The 26,879-nt window shown below is 40.8% G+C and overlaps 1 protein-coding gene and 1 non-coding gene across 3 annotated transcripts in view; both read left to right on the forward strand.

Annotated features, from left to right (window-relative positions):
• SNX6 (sorting nexin 6) overlaps window positions 1-26,879 on the forward strand; it is a 334,434-nt gene that overhangs the window by 221,691 nt on the left and 85,864 nt on the right. The window lies entirely within an intron of this gene.
• Window positions 22,352-22,492, forward strand: LOC142871597 (U4 spliceosomal RNA). Its single transcript, XR_012919837.1, has one exon. It is a non-coding gene; the product is annotated as a U4 spliceosomal RNA (small nuclear RNA).

Below are 26,879 nucleotides of genomic sequence, written 5' to 3' on the forward strand. Positions count from 1 at the left end.
AACACCTAGTTCTGCTGCCTAAATCCCACTGGGCCCGGACAAGAGGTTTTGAGCCTTGGCTGTGCATCAGAGAGAGATCATTATCACATCTAACAAAATTAACAATTTCTTTTCTTTTCTTTTTTTTTTTTTTTTTTTTTTTTGAGACAGAGTCTCACTCTGTTTCCCAGGCTAGGGTGCAGTGGCATCATGATAGCTCACTACAACCTCTAATGCCTAGGCTCAAGTGATCCTCCTGCCTCATAAGTAGCTGGTACTATAGGCACATGTCACCATGCCCAGCTATAATTTCTTATTATAATCTAACACCTAAGTTATATTCAAATTTCCCAATTGTTCCCAAAATGTCTTTTTATAGCTGACATGTTCAAACCAGGGTCCAACAAAGTCCACACACTGGGTTTTCCTTTTTGCACACAGGGTCTCACTCTGTCAACCAAGCTGGAGTGCAGTGGCATCATCATAGCTCACTGCAGCCTCCAACTCCTGAGCTCAAGTGATTCTCCTGCCTCCTGGCAAAGGACCTTTGCACTTGCTGTGCCCACTGCCTCCAATGCTCTTGTGCAGCCTCTTTGCCCAGCTAGCTCCCACATTTCACTCAGATCCCAAGCCCAATATCATTTTCTTGGAGAAATCATCCATAATCCCAGACAGAGAGACATAATCTCTCTAGTGGTGTGTGAAGTCAGCATCATGGGCTTTCCCTTTTTGTCACAATATGTATTGACAATTTTTGTGTGATCCGTCAATTAATGCTTATCTCCTCCACTAGATTGCTAATTCCCTGAAGGATGAGACTGTGCCTCTTTCACTCACCATTGTCTCTTTTGTGCCAACCATCATGCCTGGCATGTTCAGGAGCTCTATATAGTTTGATCATTCATAAGAACAGAACAAAACTGTATGTAGGTATTCACCATAGTTTTATTCATGATAGAAAAAAAAAAACCAGCCAGGCACAGTGGCTCACACTGTAATCCTAGCACTCTGAGAGGCCAAGGTGGGAGGATCGCTTGAGCCCAGGAGTTTGAAGTTGCAGTGAGCTATGATGATGCCACTGCACTCTAGCCTGGGCAACAGAGTGAGACCCTGTCTCAAAAAAGAAAAGAAATGAAACCAACATACATGTTAAATTATAGGAAATATACACAATGAAATATGTAATCATTGATAATCATGTTTCTGAGTAATATTTAATATTAAAAACATTGATTACATAATGTTAGATTTTTTTAAATGACAGATGTGGAGTAAGATTCCTATTTATTTATCATTTCCACATATTTTTATTTTTATTTCATTAAAAAAATTTTTTTAGAGATGACATCTCCCTGTGTTGCCCAAGCTGGTCTGAAACTCCCAGCCTCAGCCTCCCAAGTAACTAGGATCACAGGTGTGAGCCACTGCACCTGCGTCACATGTTTTTTAAAAGTAGGATTATTCAATGTGGTTTTGTTTCCTGTTTTCACTAAAAATTATATGCAAAAGTATGCATTATATATGTGCAAAAGATATATATGCAGAGAAAAAAGCTAAAAGGCAATATTACTGGTGATTTCTTTTGGTAGGCAGGATATCAGAGGAAGTTTATTTCTTCTTCAGACTTTCCATAATTTCTAAATATTTTGACAATAAACATGTATGTTTTTAGAATCAGGAAGCAGTTGTAAATAAGAACTTGGACTTTGGTATTAACTAGATCTAAGTTCGTCTTAACTCTACCTCTGCTGCCTATTAGCCACATGACCTGGGCAAGTTACTTAACCTTCCCTAAGGCTCAGACGAATACCTACTCACAAAGTTGTTGCAAGAAGCAAATGATATAATACACAGAAGTCACTTAGCACAATTTCTGGCATATTAATAATAGTAGTAGTCCTTGTTATCGATTTTGATCTGATAAAAAATGTTACTTTTAAATTTTAAAATAACCTTTCCTTGGGAAAGAAAAAATGCAAATAAAGCCTGTATCTAGTTTCCATTATATTTTCTAAAAGAAAAAAATGAGTTTAAAGTCATACCCAGAATATTGAAAAAGGGAAGGACTACTGGACTTAAAGAATCATCTGTAGGAAGTAAGATAATTGAAATTCAGGAAATTAATTCCTAAGTTACTTTCTGAAAAAACAAAAACAAAAAGACGTGCCCCATAACCTACCATTGCCACCTTAAAAAGAGGTAAGAAAACACATTGAATCCCAGCCGCTATCGCAGTGCCCCTCACAGCTCTTTGATACAGTGATAGTGAGCAGGAAATAATTTAGCCAAACTACTAGACCTGACCTGTGTCAACAACGTGGTGGGCAGCAATGGGATGCGGAAAACCCTCTAGCTAGTGGACACAGACATAGAGGACCTCAGCTTCTCCACAGCAAATTGGCAGGTTTGTTGAGAAACCTGGTCAAAAATTTTGTGAACTGTCTGGGATTTGCGTGTCACGTTTCAGCCAGGGCAGTGTGGAGTCAGGTAGACCAAATTTGTACCACTATCTGTTAGGTTTTCTTTAGTGGAAAGACCCTATTCAAATCCCAGCTCCACTGTATACCAGATTTGTGACTTTGGGTGAAAACTTAACTGCTCATGAGCTTCCTTTTCTCATTTGTAGATGTGAATGGTATTCATAATTCCTCCTTCACCAGGAGGCTATGCAGGTGGAATGAGATGTTGTATGTGAAAGTCTAGACTCGAGCCTGACAATTGGTGGGACCAGCATGTTACTTCCCACCTCCTATGGTGATCCAACCTGAGGGACAGAACCAGGCAAACTATGCCAGTATCTGAGCAAGGTCACTGCAGTGAGATGTAGCCCACAGAACAGGCTCTGTGCAAGTGACGGAGGCTTCAGAGCCGGGGTTGACGCAGCCCCTGCCCTTCAGGAAGCGGCGTCACTAACCATCCCTTCCACCCATTAGACTGTCAATGGAAATTTTAACTGGACAATGACCTCATCTGCTTTCTTTTTTATTTTTGAGACAGAGTCTCGCTTTGTTGCCCAAGCTACAGTGAGTGCCGTGGCAGCAGCCTAGCTCACAGCAACCTCAAACTCCTGGGCTCAAGCAATCCTTCTGCCTCAGCCTCCTGAGTAGCTGGGACTACAGGCATGCACCACCATGCCGGGCTAATTTTTTCTATATATATTAGTTGGCCAATTAATTTTTTTCTATTTATAGTAGAGACGGGGTCTCGCTCTTGCTCAGGCTGGTTTCGAACTCCTGACCTCGAGCAATCCACCTGCCTTGACCTCCCAGAGTGCTAGGATTACAGGCGTGAGCCACCACACCCGGCCCTCATCTGCTTTCTTAAATGATTATACCTCCAAGTTTCTAAATATAAACTTAAACCATAATACCCCTACACACACAGACATGCATACATGTATGAACACACACAGCCCACGAGTTAGAAGAGTGATTTTTTCTTCACCTATCACAGCTTTTTATTTTGAAAAATTTCAAACATTTAGAAAAGTTGCAAGTAGTACAACAAATACCATATGTCCATTCATTTAGATCTATCGATTAAATTTCATTACATTTACCTTCTATTTTTTAAGAAGTTTTTGCTGAACCATTTGAGTTAAATATAGACACTGTGACACTTCATACCAAAATACTTTAGCATGTATTTCCTGAGAACAAGGACATTCTTCCTATATAACCATAAAATATCTCAGGAAATTTAACATTAATACATTAATACAATAGCTAATTTAACATTAATACAGTATCTAATATACAGTCCATATTCAGATTTTCCCAATTATCCCAGTAATATCCTTTATAGTTTTTTTAATCCAAAAAAAGAAAAAAGGAAAAAGAAATTACACATCTCATTTAATTGTCATGTCTGAAATTTAGTCCCTTCCGCTTTGAAGCTAGAACTGCTGTTTTCCTATTTATTTTATTTACTTCAATGGGTCTGATAACTAAGTGTAGGCCCCAGGAATTTTCTCATTCATTTTTTTATATCTTTTTTTAACAGTCCTAAGCTAGACAGAATCATCTTCATTTTTGATCCATGTACTTAAAAAAAAAAAAGGTGGCTTGTTCTGAATCTAATCCCACTATTTCAGTTCTTAGCTCTAAACAAGATGCAAATAGAATAAAAATGCTAACAGCTTACACACAGTGAGAGCTCTGAGCAGGGAAGGAGGGGGCATTCAGCTTAGGACACATTCAATTCAAAGTGGCGACAGAATAGCAGGTGACCGAATGTGGTTTGAGATGGGACCTGAGTCTCTCTCTAGGTAAGGACAAGAAAGTCACCCACTTCACTTGACCAACCCTCCCCCCAAAAAAAGTCACGTACAGAGAGGTGAGAGGGGAAGCCATAGAATGAGTGACTTTTTCCAGAGGAGGGAATATTCTGTGAGAAGGGCTAGATTCCAGGCCAGGGGGAGAGCAGCAGGGCATGCTGGAGAACCAGGAAAACCAAGGGGAGTAGGATGTCTGAGGCAAGGAAGGATGGAGTGCACAGGAAATGAGGAAACAACAATGATTCCCACCGCTGAGCTGCTTATGGCTTTTAATTCAAGATTTTAATAAATTCTCAAGAACTGAGCCAGGCGAGGGGCCCTGGGGCCCGAGGTATGCCAGCTGGAGTCAGATCAGATAACCCTCCAGAGGGCAGGCTGGAGGCCTGGCGAGAGGTACACAGCCCCAGACCTCAGATCTCCTAAGGCAAGACTCCGTTAGGTAGGGAAATGAGCAGGCACTGGGAACTCCATGTGTGCGTGGAGGGGCAGGGGATCCAAGAATAATCATCAGGAAGGGCAGTTGCTGAGGAAACCATGAAGGAACAAGCTGAAGGACAAAAGCCAATTCAATGGGGGTGATCAGGGAACAAACGGAAAGAATCTGTGTCCTTGACAACATTGAGCCACTGAAGGAACCAACTCCAAAACCACTCCACCGCTATACTTCTTGTTATGTAAAATAATAAATTTCAGTACTGTTTAAAAAACAAAACAGGAGGCAAACTAATTCAATAAATTAAGAAATTCCCTAAAAAACATAGTTACCAAAAAGTTTTAAGAACTAAGAAATGAAATAAAAATATCAAATAGGTGAACTTAAGAGGTGCTATAGTGATTTCAGCAAATGCACTCAACTTGTTAAGTAGATCTTATACATATCATTAGATTTAAAAGTTTATAAAGAATAAGCCTAGGCTGGGTGCGGTGGCTCATGCCTGTAATCCTAGCACTCTGGGAGGCCGAGGCTGGTGGATTGCTCAAGGTCAGGAGTTCTAAACCAGCCTGAGCAAGATCAAGACCCCGTCTCTACTAAAAATAGAAAGAAATCAATTGGCCAACTAAAAAATATATAGAAAAAAAATTAGTTGGGCATGGTGACACATCACTGTAGTCCCAGCTACTCTGGAGGCTGAGGCAGTAGTAGGATTGCTTGAGCACAGTGGTCTGAGGTTGCTGAGAGCTAGGCTGACGCCATGGCACTCTAGCCCAGGCAACAGAGTGAGACTCTGTCTCAAAAACAATAAAAATAAAAAAAATAAAATAAAAATAAAAAAAGACCAGAGAGAAAGCCAGAAAGCCAAGCAAAAACAAAATCTGCTCTACAGGCCCTCAGTTTTTTAAGACATAGGAGTACACACACACACACACAGACACACACACAGAGTCACGTGTCATTGCTTAACGAAGGGGACACGTTCTGAGAAATTCGTCGTTAGATGATGTGATGTCATCATTGTGCGAACATCACAGCATGTGGTTACACAAACCTAGTTGGTAGAGCCTACTACATACCTAGGCTATACCTATGGCTCCTAGGCTACAAACCTGTAGAGCTTTGTTACTGAACACTGTAGGCAACTGTAACACAATGGTATGTATCTAAACAAGGAAAAGGTATAGTAAAAATAGATTGTACTGTATTACAATCTTAGGGGACCACCCTTGGGTATGTGGTTTGTGGTTGAGCGAAATGTAGTTATGCATTACGTAATACTGTATATACACATGTCCATACATAAGTGTGTGTGTATGTATACATGTATATATATGTGTGTGTGTGTGTATGTATATTGCTGTATATGTAAAACTTGCCCTCCCTGGTGGATACCGAGACTTCCCTGGTTGTTCGGGTGGTGTGAGCAAGGAAACGTAGGGTACCAACTGCTGAAGGTGGAAAAGAGGTTTGAGGTGCTCTTGTCCCGTAACGAGGGAATTTTTGCCAGAATAACTAGAATAAGTAGAACTTTCATAGTGCCCTGGTATTCATGCAGTTTCAAAGCAGTGGGAACACTGCACTAGAAGAGAGGGAGTTGTGCGCTGCCTCTGTTGTCACACTTGTCTATGGCAAATGCTTCTCAGCAGATACTGAATCATCAGGGTGAGATTGTTAAACCCTTATTCATCTCTAAGAAATTAACCCAGCAGCATTTCAGTGTACCGGTACAAACCTTACTTTAGGGTTGTTTACAAGACTGTGAATGAATTCGTCAGGTTCTAATTTGCAAATTGAACTCTAAAAGTTTCCATCGTTTTGCTTTCAATTTAGTATGAAGACAGTCTGTGTCGGAGTTATGGAGAAGGAAGGGGGAAGCATATTTTCACTCTCATATTAATGGGATAACTGTTTAAATGAAACAACCATATTTCCTTTAGAGACTCTAGTATTGACCCCTTGCTGAATTCCTCAGATCCCCTAATTCTTGTGTGGGACAGCGGGGTTTTAACAGCTGCACATTCCCAGCACAGTACTCCCTAAATGGTGTCGAATGACTGGGAATGAAGTTTTGGTAACTCTGGATGATTTATGCAGCCACTTAGTCATCGTTGTTCCACCAGGGGAAACAATGACGGGCTTTTGTTTGTGTTTCTGTGTGTAGGGTGTGAGGGACAAAGAGAAGCAAATATCTGTATAATGAAATCTTGGTCCTCTTTTTTCCTCTCAAAAGAGGTCTTTATCTTCAAATTACTATAAATATATCATAAAAACAGACTATATACTGCAATGTAGCCCTTTGTTTTTGCATATGTGCCTGCTTTATTCCTTCTCTATTTAAAAAAAGTAATGCATGAATATGTTCTAATCATAAAATATTCAAACATTACAGAAGAATACAGAGTATAAAACATCTCCCTTCACTGCCATCATCCAACTCCCCCAAATCTAGCCCCTACAAAAAAGTTCTTTAAAAAAAAAAAAAACTTCCATTACCCTGATTTGGGGCAGTTTCATAAAAACATAAGGCATATTGCAAGCAACAGTAAAATTTCAAAATATAGAAAGCCAGGAAAAACTGAAAATGAACCCTGCTGTGGAGCACAGCCCCAGAAAATGCCAAGGAAAATTGTGGCAGAGTGTCTAAATACAGAGCAGGATAGTACCTCTGAAGAAAAGGCACATGGAGCCAGAAGTACCTGGGTTTGCTTCTTTCTACTTCTGGCACTAGCTAGTGGCATATCTTTGGGCAACTTTAGTTTCCCCAGCCATAAGGTAGGCATGATCACAGAAGCATGAAATGAGATCACATGTGCAAAATACCTACCAAGTGCCTCAATGCCAGGTCCTCAGCAAATATTAGCTTTCCTTCCACCTCCAGAAGAACTTTGCTGCATCTAAAGCACATAATATTTTATTCCTGATAAAGTTCTAGTTATTTCTGGATGTTTGTGGCAAAAATGATATTTTCCTATTTTGATCCCATGATCCTAGTTTGCACATGGTTTATAAAATGTGAAAAAGAGCATGCTTTGCTTTCTTGCCCGGTTGCTCAGAGCATGTTGATGTTTTACGGGGTTAATTAAAGATGGTGCAGAAATAGGTCTACATTGCATTTGGGTTCAAGAATTAATGTGTTTGATTCGTCAAATGGAACCAAAAAAAAAAAAAAAAAAAAAAAAAAAAAAAAAAAAAAAAAAAAAAGAATTAATGTGGATACAGACATGAGTGTTCAGGATTAAGAAATCCTGATAATCATGGATATATTATCTTCTGGAAACCTGTATTATTAGGGAATGATTCAAAGAACAAGCTGAATAACTGAGCAATGCTGATATAAGAACAGTGGAGATTTTTTAAAATAGACTTTATTTTTTAGAGCAGTTTTAGGTTTACAGTGATATTGAGATGAAGGTATAGAGTTTTCACTGTCCCTACAAATGTATAGCCTCTCCCACTATCAACATCCTGCACCAAAGTAGTACATTGGTTGACACAACATTATCACCCAAAGTCCATAGTTTATATTAGGGTTCACTCTTAGTTTTGTACATTCTATAGGTCTTGACAAATGTATAATGACATGTCTCCATCATTATAGTATCATTCAGTGTAAAGTTCACTGCCCTAAAAATCCTCTGTGTTGTAACTGTTCATCCCTCTCTCCCCTCTGACCCCTGGGAACCCCTGATCCTTTTACTATTACCATAGTTTTGCCTTTTCTAGAATGTCATATTTGGAATGATACAGTATGTAGCCTTTCAGAATGGCTTCTAGCAATATGTATTTAAGGTGCCCCCATGTCTTTTCATGGATTGATAGCTCATTTCTTTTTAACACTGAATAGTATTCCATTATCTATATGCACCACAGTTTATTTATCCATTCAAAATGCCCATAAAGGACATTTTGGTTGCTTCCATGTTTTGACAATTATGGACAAAGCTACTATAAACATTCAGGTACAGGTTTTTGTGGGGACATAAGTTTTCAACTCATTTGTTTTGGCAATTGTGGATAAAGCTGCTATAAACATTCGTGTAAAGGTTTCTGTGTGAACATAAGTGTTCAACTTGTTTAGTAAATATGTAGGAACACAATTGCTGGATCATATGGCAAGACAATATTTAATTTTGTAAGAAACTGCCAAACTGTTTTCCAAAGTGACTGTATAATTTTTCATTCCCATCAGCAATGAATGAGAGTTCCTGTTGCTCCATATCCTCCCCAGCATTTGTTTTTGTCAGTGTTCTAGATTTTGGCCATTCTAATAGGTATGTAGTCATATCTCATTGTTGTTTTAATTTGCATTTCCCTAGTAATGGAGAATCTTTTCATGTGCTTATTTGCTATCTATGTATCTTTGATGAGGTATCTGTTCAGATGTTTTGCTCCCTTTCTTTTTTTTGAGACAGAGTCTCACTCTGTTGCCCTGGCTAGAGTGCCTTGACATCAGCTCACAGCAACCTCAAACTCCTGGGTTCAAGTGATCCTTCTGCCTCAGCCTCCTGAGTAGCTGGGACTACAGGCATGCGCCACCATGCCCGGCTAATTTTTTCTATATATTTTTAGTTGGCCAATTAATTTCTTTGTATTTTTAGTAGAGATGGGGTCTCCCTCTTCGAAACCAGCTCAGGCTGGTTTCAAACTCCTGACCTCAAGCAATCCGCCCACTTCGGCCTCCCAGAATGGGAGGATTACAGGCGTGAGCCACCAGGCCCGGCCTTGTGCCCACTTTTTAATTGAGTTGTCCATTTTCTTATTGTTGAGTTTTAAGAGTTTTTTATACCTTTTGGATAGCAGTCCTTTATTAGATATGTCTTTTGCTAATATTTCTCCCAGTTTGTGGCTTGTCTTCTTAGTTTGTGACTCGTCGTCTTATTTTTAGATTATTTGTGTAATATTAATTAACATGGCTATTTGGAAGTTCAGAAGTTTCAGTCTTCATTACCAAGTTTTCATTACCAAGAAAACTGTCCTACAATCAATCATTCAACAGGCAAGCTCAAAATAAGCTGAAAGTATCTTGCTGAGGATAAAAGATTTAAGATACAGACCCGGGACTTCTGGAGGGATCCCCTTGCATTTTTTGCAGTCTACAAAGCCTAGAGTGCCCTCTACTGGTTATCTTCTAGAAAGCCAGGCAGCTGCTGGTTCAGAGGACTCAAAATTTTTAAATGACACCATAAAAAAAAGCCCTTTATCTTCTGTAATTTCCTATCGAGTGACTTTCTGAAAGAGAAAGCAATGATCCTTTTTGTGATACCAACTTGATTCCTTAGTCATAAGTGTGTCTGAGATGCCAATTTAAATGTGATCAATATGTCTGCTGGATCCAAAGATCTAAAGTAATCAGCATTTCAGAAGAATAATTAAATGGAATAAAGTGGCCCAAAAATATTTAAATGGATTTTACATATTGAAAAATACCTGTTGTTGGGGACATGATTGGTGGCTCATGCCTGTAATCCCAGCAATGTGGGAGGCAGAGATGGGAGAATTACTTCAGGCCAGGAGTTTGAGACCAGCCTGGCCATCATAGTGAGACACCCATCTCTACATAAGAGTAATTTAAACATAGCTACTCAGGAGGCTGAGGTGGGAGGATTTCTTGAGACCAAAAGTTCAAGGTTGCAGTGAGCTATGATTGTGTGCCATTGCACTCCAGTCTGGGTGCCAGAGGGAGACCCTGTTTCAAAGAAAAACAAACAAAAAAAAACCCCATTAAACTATTATATAAAAGAAAGTGCCACAAAGAAAGATAGAAAAATATGCATTATTTGAAATTTGTATTTTCTGTTCTTCTTTCCCTGCTTCTCCTCATGCCAATGGCCAACAGACTTCCTGATAGTCTTCAAAGGACCCAAGGACCTGTCAAGAACAGGTATGTCTACCCTTGTATGTCTACAAGAACAGGTATGTCAACCATCATAGCTAACGGGGACTTCTAGGGTGAGTGAGCTCACTGCTTTTCATAGCATAATCCCCATCTTCTAATATTGCCCACAGTCCATGTATATTTCCAGGCATCCATTCATTCATCTGTTCCACAGTTATTGAGCACCTATTATACCCTACACACTGTCTGTATGTCATGAATATGTGTCAGTTCTATCAGATATGGGTCCCAAATATAGTCACATTCCTTTTAACATTAAAACTAAACAACTCTGGCTGGGCCCGGTGGCTCATGCCTGTAATCCTAGCACTTGGGGCTGAGGCATCACTTGAGCCCAGGAGTTTGAGGTCACAGTGAGCTATGAAGATGCCACTGCACTCTAGCTGGGGAGACAGAGTAAGACTCTGTCTCAAAAAACAAACAAAACATACACACACACACACACACACAAATTAGACACCCTGAGCCTTCCATTCCTGGAGTATGTCTTTTTTTCCCTTCCCCAGAATTTCTCTCCATAAGCAGACTCTGGGACCCAGTCTTCTTAGCTTGCCTACTGGCCTCTGCTGGAGTGTAGGAACTCAGACTTGGACTGGTTTTCACTACCCTGGATTAGCCCCTACCACAGATACTTGCAGTGGGTCCTAGGAGAGGGAGGGAGGATATTCTTCTCACCCATTGTTTATATACGAGGGGCAGAACCCAAACTGCTTTTTAAACACACACACACACACACATACACACACACACACACACACACACACACACACGGCCCAAAGCCCACCTTTCCCTAGAAGGTTGGCAGCTAGAATATCCAGTCTCGTTTCCCTGACCTCAGAAATCTCCAAAATAAAATATTTTGTCCCTGGTATATTTCCTAAGGCCTGGGCTGTTCAGTCATGTCTATGGTTGTCTTATTGCACATAAGTAGACAGCGGCAGAGCTATTCTGATTGAAGTAGGGATGGGGATCTGTCACTTCCCCTCTGACCTTTCTCTGCATCTCTTACCTCCCAGGTGAGTGGGCACTGACGTACCTTTCTGGAATTGTAGGGTTTTATGGAAGGCTGATTGAAAGCCATTGATCTACTTAAAAACCCTCATTTTAGAGCTGAGAAAAATAAGAAGTGTTAGAAACTGCTGATGTGGAACTCAAACTGAAATCTCCTAGTTTCAAACCCCTTGCTCTTTCTGTTGCATTGTGCTGTTTCTCTTTAAACTCTGTGAATATTTATTAATATTTGTCCTATGTCCCATTCCCTCTGAGTCCAAACTTAGGTAGTTATTCCTTGAAAAGCAGTTTTATAAACTATTTTATAACTACATGTTTGTGGCCAATAATAGCTTAGTAAATTGCTTCTATCAAGGCATGTCTGTCAGAGTTCCAGGAGGAAACAGATGGTACACTCAAATTAGGGTAACTCAGGGGTTGAAAAGGTACTATTATGGCCAGATGTGGTGGCTCACACCTATAATCCCAGCATTTTTGGAGGACAGGAGTTGGAGACTAGCCTGGGCAGCATAGCCAGACCAGCATCTCTACAAAAAATAGAAAAAATTAAGGCCGGGCGCTGTGGCTCACGCCTGTAATCCTAGCTCTTGGGAGGCCGAGACGGGCGGATTGCTCAAGGTCAGGAGTTCAAAACCAGCCTGAGCAAGAGCGAGACCCCATCTCTACTATAAATAGAAAGAAATTAATTGGCCAACTGATATATATATAAAAAAAAATTAGCCGGGCATGGTGGCACATGCCTGTAGTCCCAGCTACCCGGGAGGCTGAGGCAGAAGGATCACTCGAGCCCAGGAGTTTGAGGTTGCTGTGAGCTAGGCTGACGCCACGGCACTCACTCTAGCCTGGGCAACAAAGCGAGACTCTGTCTCAAAAAAAAAAAAAAAAAAAAAAAAAAAATAGAAAAAATTAGCCAGGCATGGTGGTGTGCACCTGTAGTCTCAGCTACTCAGGAAGCTGAGGCAGGAGGATTGTTTGAGCCCAGGAGTTTGAGGTTGCAGTGAGCTATGATTGGGCCACTACACTCTAGCAAGGTATCAGAACAAGACCTTGGTTCTGAATGAAAAAAAAAAAAAAAAGGTACTATTTATACATGTGTAGAATGTGTAGGGAAACCACAGAGACAGAAGTGTCAGAGGGGCTTTTACCACCCCTAAGCCTGGAAGGAAGGGAGTAGATCCTTCAGAGAGTCATTGAGAGAGACCCGCCTTGAGGGAAGCTGTGAGCTTTGGTTAAGGGACCCAGCCAACCCAACTTGACCTTTCAGGGATGAAGTCGAGCAATAATAACACCATCCTCACTTCCCTCTCTTCCTCTCATCTTTGCTGAGATCTTCATTGGTTGAACTCAACTGAAAGCTAAAGGCATTGAACTTGTCCACATAGGTCAGTGGCCCTATAGAGCAAGCTGAGGAAGGGTGGTGGAGAGTAGATCTGGAGGGCAAATGGAAAATATACAAGGTTATATACAATTTGGTAACGGACTCCTGGAGCCATCTAATGATGACTCATCTTATGATGGGATCTCAGATTCTATGGAAAAACAAAGGAAAAGTGGTCTTCAGGAGGAAGCTTTCCCAGTGTCTACAACCCAGACCACACAACCTACCCCAAGTGGGGGTGAATCTTACTGTGACTTGAGCTCTCTGTTTCTTTAACATGGTTCACATATAGGGACTTCTAAATGGAATTATTATAGTTTCCTAGCCCCACACAGATGGCTGAGAAATCCATCAAAGTACTGCTCAAGCAAAGAAGGAGAGCTGTAACAGGGGACTGGAGACATGCATTGACTCAAAGGGGAAAGCCTGGGGTGAAATGGAAAGAATTGCTGAACTTCGGATAAATATCTCTTCAAAGTAACAGAGAAGAGTGTCCAAAATATTTTTCTAGAGTTTTTCTTTTTAGAAAACTTTGAACAAATATTTAAACAAATAAAAACCTTAGCATAATGCTACTGTTTTTTCCTAGCTAACTTCTTCTCCTTCTCTTTCTTATTCCTCCTCCTCTCCTCTTCCTCCTCCTCCTCCTTCTTCTTCCTCCTCCTCCTCTTCTTCTTCTTCTTCCTCCTACTCTTCCTCCTCTTCCTCCTCCTCTTTTTTTCTTTTCTTTTTAGAGACAGGATCTCACTTTCTCACCCAGGCTAGAGTGCAGTAGCATGATCATATCTCACTGCAACCTCAAACTCCTGAGATCCTCCTGCTTCAGCCTCCTGAGTAGCTGAGGCTACAGGTACATGCCTCCACACCTGGCTAGTTTTTTACTTTTTTGTAGAAATGAAGTCTCACTGTATTGCCCAGGCTGGGCTTGAATTCCTGGCCTCAAGTGATCCTCCTGCCTCATCCTCCCAAGTACGAGGATTACAGGCATGAGCCACCACACTTGCACCCAACCTCCTGCCTAATTTCTTATGCATGTGTATAAGTTTCAGTTTGGTAAATCAGTTGGTTCTTTAACATCAGATTATGTTGCTGATGTCTTAAAACTATCATTTAAATATATTTAAAGAGCATTTAAAATACAAATTGCATTTTTAGTGATTCTTTAAATTAATAGAAAAAGGCTCATATGAGAAAAAAATCTTAAAGAATAATAAAATATTTTAAAGAACACTCATTTTAAAGAACACACAAAATTATGGGAAACTTTGTGAAGGCAATTATAGCTAGCACCTATTATAAAATCACAAAGTCCAACTACGTAAAAATAGGTATGTCTTGGACCAGAGTGAGACCTTCAGAAGGGGCTGTGATAGAGAAGTAGGATGGGAATGGACTGAATCTTTTCTTAGCAAGTATCAGAGCTGGGGAATTCTATACATATAGCAAGGTTCTAGAAGAAAAGAATGCATATAGAAGTTATGTTAGTCTCTACCTTCCCTGCCATAGCCAGTCACTCAATGGAGGAAATTCTATCTTTTATAAACACCTCTTGCTCCATCTCTCTAACATCCAGCCTGACTGCCACACACTTAGTTTTCGTCCCTACCACATCACAGCTAGAAGGTATAATAGCTTACTAACTAGGGTTCAGCCTTTGGTCTTTCTAACTTTCACTGCTTCATCCAATTTCCACACTGCAGGCAGAGTTATTTCTTTTTTTTTCTTTTTCTTCTCTAACATTAACATATGTAGCTGACAATGCAGAGTTATTTCTAAAATGCAAGTCTGATTACTTGCTTCTCTGCTTAAAATCTTTGAATGATTCATATCACCTCCATACATTCTGGATCAGTAACATGTTATTCTAAAGCTTAGTGACTTAGAACAACAATAATCACTCATTATTTCTCATTTGTTTCTATGGGCCAGGAATTTCAGAAGGGCTTGGCCAGAATGTTCTTGCTTAGGGTGTCTCAAGAGGATGCAGTCATATTTTGGCCAGTGCTGCAATCATCTGAAGGCTTCACTGGGCTGAAGAATTCATTTCCAAGCTGACTAATTCACAGGACTGGAAAGGAGGGACTGGCTGTTGGCTTGGCATCTCCATTGCTCTCCACCAGGGTTCTTTTTATTTATTTATTTCAGCATATTATGGGGGTACAAATGTTTTGGTTACATATATTGCCTTTGCCTCACCCAAGTCAGAAGCATGTCCATCCCCCAAACAGTTCCACCAGGGTTCTTCAGGGTCCTCATAGAATGGTGGCTGGCTATTCCAGAGTGAGGGATCCAAGAGGCCAAAACAGAAGCCTTGGAAGGCCCACCAACACGTCTGCTGCATTCTATTGGTTACACATGACCAGCCCTGATTAAATGTGAGAGGAGAGGGCATGAATACTAACAAGCAAGGATCACTGAGGGCTATGTTGGAGACTGGCTATTTCACATACCTAGGATAACATTCAGTCTCCTTAAAGTGTCCTACAAGGCTATTCATCCTTATCATCAGGAGCAAGGTCCTGTCATGTCCTAGCACATCTCCAAGTTTGCTATTTCAGAGGTAAGGGACAGTTCTTAATTGATTAATTTACTCCTAAGGCCCAGTTATTAGAGGTGAGAGTTTTATTCCAGCTGGCTTATTTATTTATTTATTTTTGAGACAGAGTCTTACTCTGTTGCCCAGGCTAGAGTGCGTGGCATCAGCCTAGTTCACAGCAACCTCAAACTCCTGGGCTCAAGCAATCCTTCTGCCTCAGCCTCCTAAGTAGCTGGGACTATAGGCATGAGCCACCCGGCTAATTGCCCGGCTAATTTTTTCTATATATTTTTAGTTGGCTAATTAATTTCTTTCTATTTTTAGTAGAGATGGGGTCTCACTCTTGCTCAGGCTGGTTTCAAACTCCTGACCTCGAGCGATCCTCCCAACTTGGTCTCCCAGAATGGTAGGATTACAGGCGCAAGCCACCGTGTCCAGCGTGGCTCATTTATTTTAATGTTCTTAGAGAAGGAAGGGTTAGTGCCACTGAAAAGTATAACATTCTGTGGCTAGGACAAATACAAAGTTATCTCTTAGTCATCTATATAAAACAATACACATTAAACTAAATATGTATATTTAGAACAACAAAACATACTTAATATTTAAAGTTCAATACATTCAACAACTCAGATGTAACATTCTCTACATTTAAACCTTAAATTCAGTTAATACAATTAAATATGTCCAATATTTTTTCATCTGCTCTCTCTTCCTAAAATCAGATAAGCACAGCATTCTTTTTTATTTTCTTCTATACCAGCTCCTAGCCCAATCATTAGCATAAAGTTGATGATCATTAAATATTTGTTTGGTTTTTTTTTTTTTTTGAGACAGAGTCTCCCTTTGTTGCCCAGGCTAGAGTGAGCGCCGTGGCGTCAGCCTAGCTCACAACAACCTCAAACTCCTGGGCTCAAGCAATCCTTCTGCCTCAGCCTCCGGAGTAGCTGGGACTACAGGCATGCGCCACCATGCCCGGCTCATTTTTTCTCTATATATATTAGTTGACCAATTAATTTGTTTCTATTTATAGTAGAGACGGGGTCTCGCTCTTGCTCAGGCTAGTTTTGAACTCCTGACCTCGAGCAATCCACCCGCCTCTGCCTCCCAGAGTGCTAGGATTACAGGCGTGAGCCACCGCACCTGGCCTAAATATTTGTTGAATTGGATTGAATAATACCAGGAATAAATAGTCCCCTAGTCTTCTCTTTGTAGTTCCTTCTGAATTTCTGCAGAATAGTAGATGGTACTATGTTTCACACACTACCCTAAGAATTTTACTTGTATTGTCTCACTTAGTCTTCATACCAACCTAATAGGGATGGTACTTTGCTTCACCCATTATATACATGAGAGAACTGAGGCTTAGAGAGGTTGGTCTCTACTATTCTAATCCTTTCCAAATTCTTCATATCTCCTATTTTATGGAGCTTACAAAGAGACTATTTAATTAACCTATACCTAATATAAATATATAGATGCTCTGGTTTCTCTTTGAAAGACTACAGTGCATTTATTTAGCAACAATATTATCAACATGACTTTTTCTTCAGGATATGGAGGAATGGGCTGTAGAGGACCTTAACAGAAAGTGCTATACTCCCTACTTGTAAGATATGCTTTTATTCTCATTTTAAAATTTTGAAATCTGGATGTAGCTTATAGTTGGTGTGAGCATTTAATACACTGACTTCTTTGTTTCTATCAAATGTTGTTGGTGCATCTTAGAATTAGAAACATTTTGTCAAAATCATGGCCCGTGTCTCTTGCTTCCCTATGGCCTGTTAGCGAATGTGATGACTGTCACAATAATATACTTCATAAGCCCGGCTGACATCCTGTTGTCATTCAGGAACTTGCTGGCTTTCTGCCAGGCCTATACATTTATAAAAGGCATCTGCAGAGTTAAGCTTTTGTATTTTTGAGAGCCTAAAGTACTTTAGAAACTTTAGTTTCTATTCTGTAATGAATAGGGACGTTGCATGAAATCTGTTACATGTCAAAGAAAAGACCATTCATTTTCCTGGAAAAGGCTATTTTTTTTTCTTCATATAATAACTTAAACACATTTACTTAAGGACTTGTCATTTCCTTCATCACCATCATCATCATCATGGTTTACATTTAGCAGAGTAAAAAAGTAAAAACTAACTCCAGTGTTAGTTAAAACTATTAGAGTTTAGGAGCACATTTTAAAAATTAATTATGAAGTTGAAGCCCTTTGAGAATAAGTTCAATGGTCTGGAGCCAATAAAGAAAGAGCTAAACTGCTCTATATGAAAAAAAAAAATGAGAATTTGAAGGAATAAAGACAAGTAAGTTATCAAGGTGAGGGGGCATGGGGACTACAATTTGGCTATGAGTTGAAAGGCCTTCTGAAGGTGGGATGACTTTTTCTTCTTCTTTTTTAGAGACAGGGTCTTTGTCTGTCATCCAGGCTAGAGTGAAGTGATGCAGTCATAGCAGCCTCAAACTTCTGTGTTCAGGCAATCCTCCCACCTTAGCCTCCTGAGTAGCTGGGACTACAAGTGTGCCACCATGCCCTGCTGGGGTGCCTTTTTTCTAACTGTTCACAAAGACACTATATGGGCCATCAGTTTCCCTGAGAGGGACCTGGCACAATGCCTCAGCCTGAATGGAAGAAACACAGGATGATATCTCCACAAAAGCAATGGACCAGAGATTTTTGAAGTTCAGAAATGTTAAAATCCAGTCAGGCACGATGATGGCTCATGTCTGTAATCCTAGCACTCTGGGAGGGCAAGGCAGGAGGATCATTTGAGGTCAGGAGTTTGAGACCAGCCTGAGCAAGAGTGAGACCCCATCTCTATTAAAAGTAGAAAAATTAACCAGGCATGATGGTGCATGCCCATAGTCTCAGCTACTTGGGAGGCTGAGACAGGAGGATTGTTTGAGCCCAGGAGTTTGAGGTTGCTGTGAACTAGGATGATGCCACAGCACTCTAGCCTGGGTGACAGAGCAAGACTCTGTCTCAAAAGAAAGAGAAAGGGAATAAAAAGAAGGAAGGGATGGAAGGGAATGAAGGAAATGAAGGAAGAGAAAGAGAGAGAAGAGAAAAAGAAGAGGAGAGGAGAGGAGAGGAGAAGAGAAGAGAAGAGAAGAGAAGAGAAGAGAAGAGAAGAGAAGAGAAGAGAAGAGAAGAGAAGAGAAAGAAAAATGAAAAAGAAAAGAAAAAGAGAAATGTTAAAATCCAATTAAGGTCAGTTTGTACTAGAATATCATCCCCTCTGTGGCTACCTTCCTTCAATAATCATACTCATACCGTGTGGATGAGTGGTATTTCAGAGAGAAAAGACTGAGGTAGTCTCCAGTGAGAGGACAAGGTGGGAAAAAGAGAGGAGAGACACTGAGCAGAGGAGCTGTAGCATTGCTGGAAGCAAGACCTCAGCACTGGAGGATACCAAGGGTGCACTAAGCCCCAGAGTATCCCCCAAGAAACTGGGGAGCTGGGAATGGGTATTTGAACCCAATGTTATTTTAATTCCAAAGGACTTGGCACATCTATGAAACTGACATACATAGATATCATTTAAAACCATTTGACAAGGCTATAGTAATTAAAGCGGCTTGGTACTGGCACAAGAACAGGGACATTGACCAGTGGAACAGAACAGAGAACCCAGATATAAAACCATCCTCATATAGCAACTAATCTTTGACAAAGCAGACAAAAATACACACTGGGGAAAAGAATCCTTATTCAATAAATAGTGCTGGGAAAACTGGATACCCACATGTAGAAGACTGAAACAGGACCCACACCTTTCACCTCTCACAAAAATCAACTCACAGTGGGTAACAGACTTGAACCCTAGGTGTGAAACTATTAGAATTCTAGAGGAAAACATTGGAAATATTCTTCTAGACATTGGCCTAGGCAAAGAATTTATGAAGAAGACCCCAAAGGCAATCACAGCAGCAACAAAAATAAACAAATGGGACCAGATCAAACTAAAAAGCTTCTGCACAGCCAAAGAAACTGTCAAGAGAGCAAACAGACAACCCACAGAATGGGAGGAAATTTTCGCAAGCTACACATCCGATAAAGGGCTGATAACTAGAATCTATTTAGAACTTGGGAAAATCAGCCAGAAAAAATCAAACAACCTCATCAAACAATGGGCAATGGACATGAACAGAAACTTTTCAAAAGAAAACAGAATAATGGCCAACAAACATATGAAAAAATGTTTAACGTCTCTAGTCATCAGGGAAATGCAAATCAAAACCACAATGAGATGTCACTTATCTCCAGTGAGAATGGCCTTTATCAGAAAGTCCCCAAACAATAACTGCTGGAGTGGATGCGGAGAGAGAGGAACAGTCCTACACTGCTGGTGAGACTGCAAACTAGTACAACCTCTCTAGAAAGCAATATGGAGATATCTCAAAGTGATACAACTAGATCTACTATTTGATCCAGCAATTTCACTACTGGGCATATACCCAAAATATCAAAAGTCACTTTATGAAAAAGATACCTGCACTCGAATGTTTATAGCAGCACAGTTCACAATTGCAAAGCTGTGAAAACAACCCAAGTGCCCATCAATTCATGAGTAGATTAATAAAATGTGGTATATGTATACCATGGAGTACTACTCAGCTTTAAGAAACAATGGTGATATAGCACCTCTTGTATATTCCTGGATACAGCTGGAACCCATTCTACTAAGTGAAGTATCTCAAGAATGGAAAAACAAGCACCACATGTACTCACCAGCAAACTGGTATTAACAGATCAACACCTAAGTGGACATATAGGAATAACATTTATCAGGTGTTGGGCAGGTGGGAGGGGGGAGGAGGGGATAGGTATATACAAACACAATGAGTGAGATGTGCAACGTTTGGGGGATGGACATGCTTGAAGCTCTGACTCAAGGGGGGAGGGGGGCATGGGCAATATATGTAACCTTAACACTTGTACCCCCATAATACGCTAAAATAAATAAAAAGAAAAGAAAAGAAAACCATTTGAGGAAGTGAGTTCTGAGAGGTTAACTAACTTGCTCAGGGGAAAAGCACATCAGTAATTGGAATATGGCTGGCTCCTGGGACTTCTGCTTTCTGCTCTGAGGCAGTAACAGGAACTAAATTTGCTATCCTGCCTTTAACATTTTTTAAACTGGAAAAAATATCTTAAGCACTTTCAGACATTGAGCAACAGGCAGCACAAGACAGTGATCCCTGAAAGGAAGCGAAAGAGCTGAGGCTCACGGTTGTCTCAGGCTACTTCCTGAGAAAGTTTCCAGGCAGCAGCACACAAAGGGGGGAACCTACATGGAGCTTGAGGTCTCCCTCGGGTGAGGAGACAGAACCGAGCATTTGAGACGACCAAGGTGGCTAGCATTTGCAGAACTGAGCACTGCGGAGAGAGATGGAGCTAGAGATAGAGATGGAAAGAAAGAGAGAAAGAGTGAGCTCCAAAGATTTGAGAGTTCCCCTCAAGTGTTCAGCTGAGTTCTGGTCACTTCATCCTTGTAAGGAAACTACCAAATCCAGAGAAAGAACCACCAAAAAGGAGTAGGTAAAATGATTGCCATAGCGCACCTACAGGACTGGTAATAGTTTACGATCTCAAAAGCTAAAGTAGAGAAACCTCACAAACAGGGCATCGGACAGAATACTTAGAAGGTGATTGCCTCAGTAATGGGATCAAATTAACCTTAAAGGCTGTTCTGGTCCCACCTAATAAAGCTTAAAAGCAATCCTCAAACGAATCAAATGATTTCCAAGTTACTTAACCATGCACCAAAACAAAACTCAAAAATATTTAAAGAAATACCATGGAAGTAGGAGGATTTCTTGAGCTCAGGAGTTTGAGACCAGCCTGAGCAAAAGTGAGACACTGTCTCTAGTAAAAATAGAAAAACTAGTTAGGCATGATGGTGACCCAGGCATGGTGGCACACACCTGTAGTCCCAGCTACTCTAGAGGCTGAGGCAGGAAGATCACTTGAGCTCAGGAGTTTAAGGTGGCAGTGAGCCATGATGATGCCACTGCACTCTAGCCTAGGTGACAGAGTAAGACTATGTCTCAAAAAACAAAACAAAACAAAACAAAAACCCATGAAATTAGAGTCCCAAAGGGAGTGGGTGGGCAGACAAAAATATCTAAATAAACAATGGTTGAAAAGTTTCCAAATTTAACAAAATCTATAAATGTAAGTATGCCACAGACTCAACAAACATCAAGGATAAGAAACATAAAGAGAAATACAAAAGCATATCATAATTAAATAGCTTAGAACCAGTGACTAAGAAAAAAATCTTAAAAGCATCTACAAGGAAAAATCTACCTTCTGTAGAGGAACAAAGATAAGAATGACTGCAGGCTTCTCTTCAAAAATAATACAATCAGAAGTCAATGGAGGGGCCGAATGTGGTGGCTCACATCTGTAATTCTAGCATTATGGGAGGCCAACTTGGGAGGATTGCTTGAGGTCAGGAGTTCAAGACCAGCCTGAGCAAGAGTGAGACTATGTCTCTACTAAAAAATAGGAAAAAGGTTAGCCACACAACTAAAAATAGAAAAAATCAGCTGGACATGGTGGCACGTGCCTATGGTCCCAGCTACGTATGTAGGAGGCTGAGGCAGGAGGATCGCTTGAACGCCAGAGTTTGAAGTTGCTGTGAGCTAGGCTGACACCATGGCACTCTAGCCCAGGAAACAGAATGAGACTCTGTCTCAAAAAGAAAAAGAAAGAAAAGAAGAAGAAATAGACAAATCTAAAATCGTAGTTACAGATTTCAACACCTCTCTCAATAATTGATAGAACAAGTAGACAAAAAGACTCGAACAACACTGTCATCCATAGTTTTGCGCAGTGGCAGTATTGTAGCCAATGAGGTTTATCCGAGGCGCAAATATTGCTAATTGAAAATTTTTCCCAATACCCTGCCATGACAACTTGCAATATAATCAGCATGGGCCATTTTTGACAGTCCCTACAGGGACACTAAAATAAATAAATAAATAAACCACTGTCAACCAATGTGACCTAATTGATACTTGTAGAAGATTCCACCCAACCATAGTAGAATACACATTCTTTTATTAAAGGAACACAAAATATTTATCAAAATAGACCTTTTCCTGGGCCACAAAACAATTCTAAATACATTTTACAAGTTTCAGTAATACGAAGTATGTTCTGTGACCTACAATAAAATTAAATCAATAAAAGAAATATATTTGGAAAATGCCCAAATATTTAGAAACCAAGCACATAGTTCTATAATAAATAACCTGTGGATCAAAAAAGAAATCAGAGGAAAATTATTTTTATTATTTTTTAATCTGCATTGATCTTCAAAATCAGAGGGAAATTAGAACACGGGGCTCCTTAATCTACATTTTAATTCAGTAAAGTAATCTTATCTGTCAAATGCTAATTTGTTATACGTCTTCAAATCCCTTTTATTTTTCCTGTACAATCATCATACAGGAGAAATCTTGTCATGACATCTTCAGGGTTTCATATATGTATTTTATTTCTGAAAATCTGTTTTCTGTCCCTAGCGAGGAGCACTGTTTTATAATGAGGGATATTTGCAAATTGAGTCACAGAAGACTAAAACCCAATTTAAGTAAAAAGGAGGATCTGTTGGAAGGATCCTGGGATAGCTCGCAGAGTTGAGAATGCCATGTATATTAGTTTATCGCTGCTGTACCAAATTACCGTAAACTTGGTGCCTTAAAACAACACAGATTTATTATCTTTCAGTTTTGAAGGTCACAAGTCTAAAATCAAGGGACTAAAATCAAGGTGTTGACAGGGCTGCATTCCTTCCGGAGGCTCTAAGGGAGAATCTGTTTCCTTGGCTTTTCCAGCTTCTAAAGGCTAGCCACATGCCCTGGCTCATGGCCCACTTCTTCTGTCTTCAAAGCCAGCAATGTTGAGCCAAGTCTTTCTCACGCTGCCATCTCTCTGGTCTCTTCTGCCTCCTTCTTCCACTTATAAGGACCCTTGTGGTTACATTGGGCTTCCATGTATTATCCAGAGTAATTATCTCAAAGTCAGCTGACTAGCAAATTTACTTCCATCTGCAAGTTTAATTCCCCTTTGCCGTGTAAGGTAACACATTTACAGGTTCCAGGGATTAAGACACAGATTTCTGGGGGACCATTATTCTGCTATATTAACCGTTAGGAAGGCGCCACTGCAACCGCATCTGTAATGAGCACAGAAAACTGTAGTCTGTTTCAGAGGGCAGCTTTGAACAACTTTTTTGGAAAATGAACTTCATGTCCTCGGGATGCCTTTAGAGCTTCAGAAATAAGTGAGTTTATGAGCACTTCCAGACCCTTTGTTAGGAGCACTCAAACATCAGGCCCATTTATCCCAGGATTGTATTCTTACCAGCAAACTTAATTCCTACAAAGGATATGCAGAATATGCTCATGCTATTTCTTGTCCCTGTGCAATTTATGAGACAATGAAATAATGAGCAAGTGAAACAAAAACAATTATCCATTAAATGTGCTAGCGGAAGATACTTTTGCATTTGCATTTAATTCTGGCCTTGTTGAAGTGCCCGGCCAGTGCCACAGTTCTTTGGTCCACTCAGCAGAAGCTCCAATATAATCTCATATCTGTGGTTTAATGAAAGCTTCCCAGCCCCGCTGCTTTTCTGCTGTACTGGAGGACTACATTAGACAATGGAGATCAAGTACAGCTCATCTTTTGAAGTAAAGATCTCACCTCCCAATTCCTACCTTACCCTTTTCATACAACAGGAATTAGGGAGCAAACTCCCACTCCCAGTCATTATTCACAGGGTCATTCTAGCAATTCTAATTCTTTCCAAAGTTACCTGATATTTAGCTTTCCAATCTCAAAACCAGTCCAGCTCATTCAGTGGTAGCTCAGGCATTTGGCTAGTAACAAGTCTTCTATTCCACCTCAAGTTCTGTCGTTATCTTTGACCTGCTCATCTCCAGTGACCTTTGCCTCCACTAATTTTAGCCACTCCCTTCCATGGACACACCCTGGATCTTGCCATCACTGGGAACTGCTATTCCACTGGAATAATAGATTCCAGCTCCCACTCTCTGGCCACAGTATTTGATTCTTCCAGCTCACTCATTCTCACAGCCCCTGTTCTAGTCCAGCTGCTATAATAGACAAATTAAAACCTCAATGTTTGCATTAAGTCAATCATTGTTATCTGGCAAATCACCCTAAAAATGTATTGGCTTAAAACAACAATCATTCCTTATGAAGCACAGATTTGTGGGTCAGCTGGGGGATTGGCTGATAGAGACTAGGCTTGTGGTGATGGCAGAATAAATGAATGAAGCAGAAGCACAAGCAATGTCTTAAAGCCCAGGCACACTGTCACTTCCACTCATGTACTATTGGCCAAAGCAAGTCACCTGATCAAGTCTAAAGTCAAGGGGCCAGAAAGTACATTCTGCCCAAAGTGAGGCCATAGCAAGAGTGTGGATGCAGAGAGGGTTGAAGAATTGAGGCCAATAATTCTACCCTCCCACAGTGGCTTACTTACTTACTGTGCTGTCATTTTGCAGTCCAGTGTGGTCAGTAAGGGAGCTCTGCTCTGCCTGGTCATTCAGCATCCCAGGCTCCTTCTACAGGGCGGCTGTCCCATCTCTTTTGGCTTCATCATTCTCTGCATTCAGCTGGCAAATAGGGAGAGACAGAGTGTGTAGGATACTGCAGTAGGCTGAATCACAGCCTTCAAAGATGTCCACATCCTAATCTTCAGAATCTGGGAATGTTATCTTATGTTGCAAAAGGGACTTTGTAGATGTGATCAAATCAAGGTTTTGGGGATGAGATTATCCCAGATTATCTAGGGGGAGGGCTCTGAATATGATCACTAGGGTCCTTATAAGAGGGAGGCAAGAAGGTCAAAGGGGGAAAAGTAGGGGATGTGAAGGGTTGAAGACCTTGGAGTGAGTCAAGGAAGGGGTCATGAGCTGAGGAATGCAGGTGGCCGAAGGGGCAAGGATTCTCCACTGGAGCCTCCAGAAGGAACCAGCCCCTGCCAACGCCCTGACTTTAGCCCTGTGAAACCAGATTTCAGACTTCTGGCTCCAGAAGCAGAATAAATTTGGGTTGTTTTAAATAAGATTGTGATAATTTGTTACAGAAGCAATAGGAAACTAATGCAATCACAGAAAAGGTTTCTCAGGGGCAGATGTGTGCACATCATTTTCGGTCATATTCCATTGAATTTAGTCACAGAGCCACTGTGTAGGTGCTGGGGAATATAGTCTCTCTGTGTGGCCAGGAAAAAAGAAAAAGAGAGTTGGGAACTTCGGGCCAGTCTTTTGCACAATCCTTCATGGTGGCTTCCAAAACATGGGTCCCACCAGCCAGACTGACCATCTTTCAACTCCTCAAGGACACCACACTCCTGCCCCACCCTGGGCCTTTATAATCACTGCAGCCTTTCAGTGAGTTCTGTGGCAGGTGGTGGTGGTTTTCACTGGAATTTCTGAAACCCTCCCATACTAAGTTTATACAAGATCCCTGTTCAGTTAAATGCAAGAGGGGTAAAGAAATATTTTTAATAATTTGGAATTCAGTGTAAGCTGCCAATATGCTTTTAAAATGTGGATACACATGTTCTATCTCACTTTCCTTTTTAGAAACTGCAAGGCAAAGGAAATTGTGTTAATAGCAAGGTCAGAGAAGTGACTGAAAAGTGTGGTTGTAAAATATAAAGGAGTAAATAATTCAATACATTTTTCTGAATCATACAGCAGAAAGAAACGTCAAGTGGTCCTTTGGCCCCAATCTCGGCTTCTGACAAGCCCCAGACTGAAATCATCCCAGATGGCGTGAGGGCGGGAGTTTTGCGAAGGCAGGGAGCGGAGGAGACTGGAAGAGGGGCATGGAGGTAGTTGTAGGCCTTTTCAAAGTTTTGTCTGAGTCCTCAGAAGGTCTCTACATAACTGAAATACTAATACTGACAATACTAGGAGCATTACATGTCGAGGACCTTCTGGCACCCAACTCAGCTATCTTCTGACTTTGAGGAAGGGCTGAGGGTTGGAGAAACTTCTGGGCCTCAGTCATACCCCAGGGAAGCTAAACCTCAAAATCTCTGTCTGACTGGGCTGAACTACCAAATTAGCAAGGGGGAAGCTCTGGACAAGTCATCTCAGAGTCCTAAAATGGGAAACAGGGCAGAACCTCTCCCTACGATCAGCACTTCCCTCAAAGTGTTTGATGTCCACATTCCCTCCAGATCTGAAGTCTGAAGAGAGGAAAGACATCAAGCCCAGTGCAGTGGCTCAGGTCCTTAATCCTAGCACTTTGAGGCCAAGGCAGGAGGACTGCTTGAGGTCAGGAGTTGGAGACCAGCCTGAGCA

This window comes from Microcebus murinus, chromosome 6 (assembly GCF_040939455.1).
Source record: "Microcebus murinus isolate Inina chromosome 6, M.murinus_Inina_mat1.0, whole genome shotgun sequence".
Taxonomy (NCBI): domain Eukaryota; kingdom Metazoa; phylum Chordata; class Mammalia; order Primates; family Cheirogaleidae; genus Microcebus; species Microcebus murinus.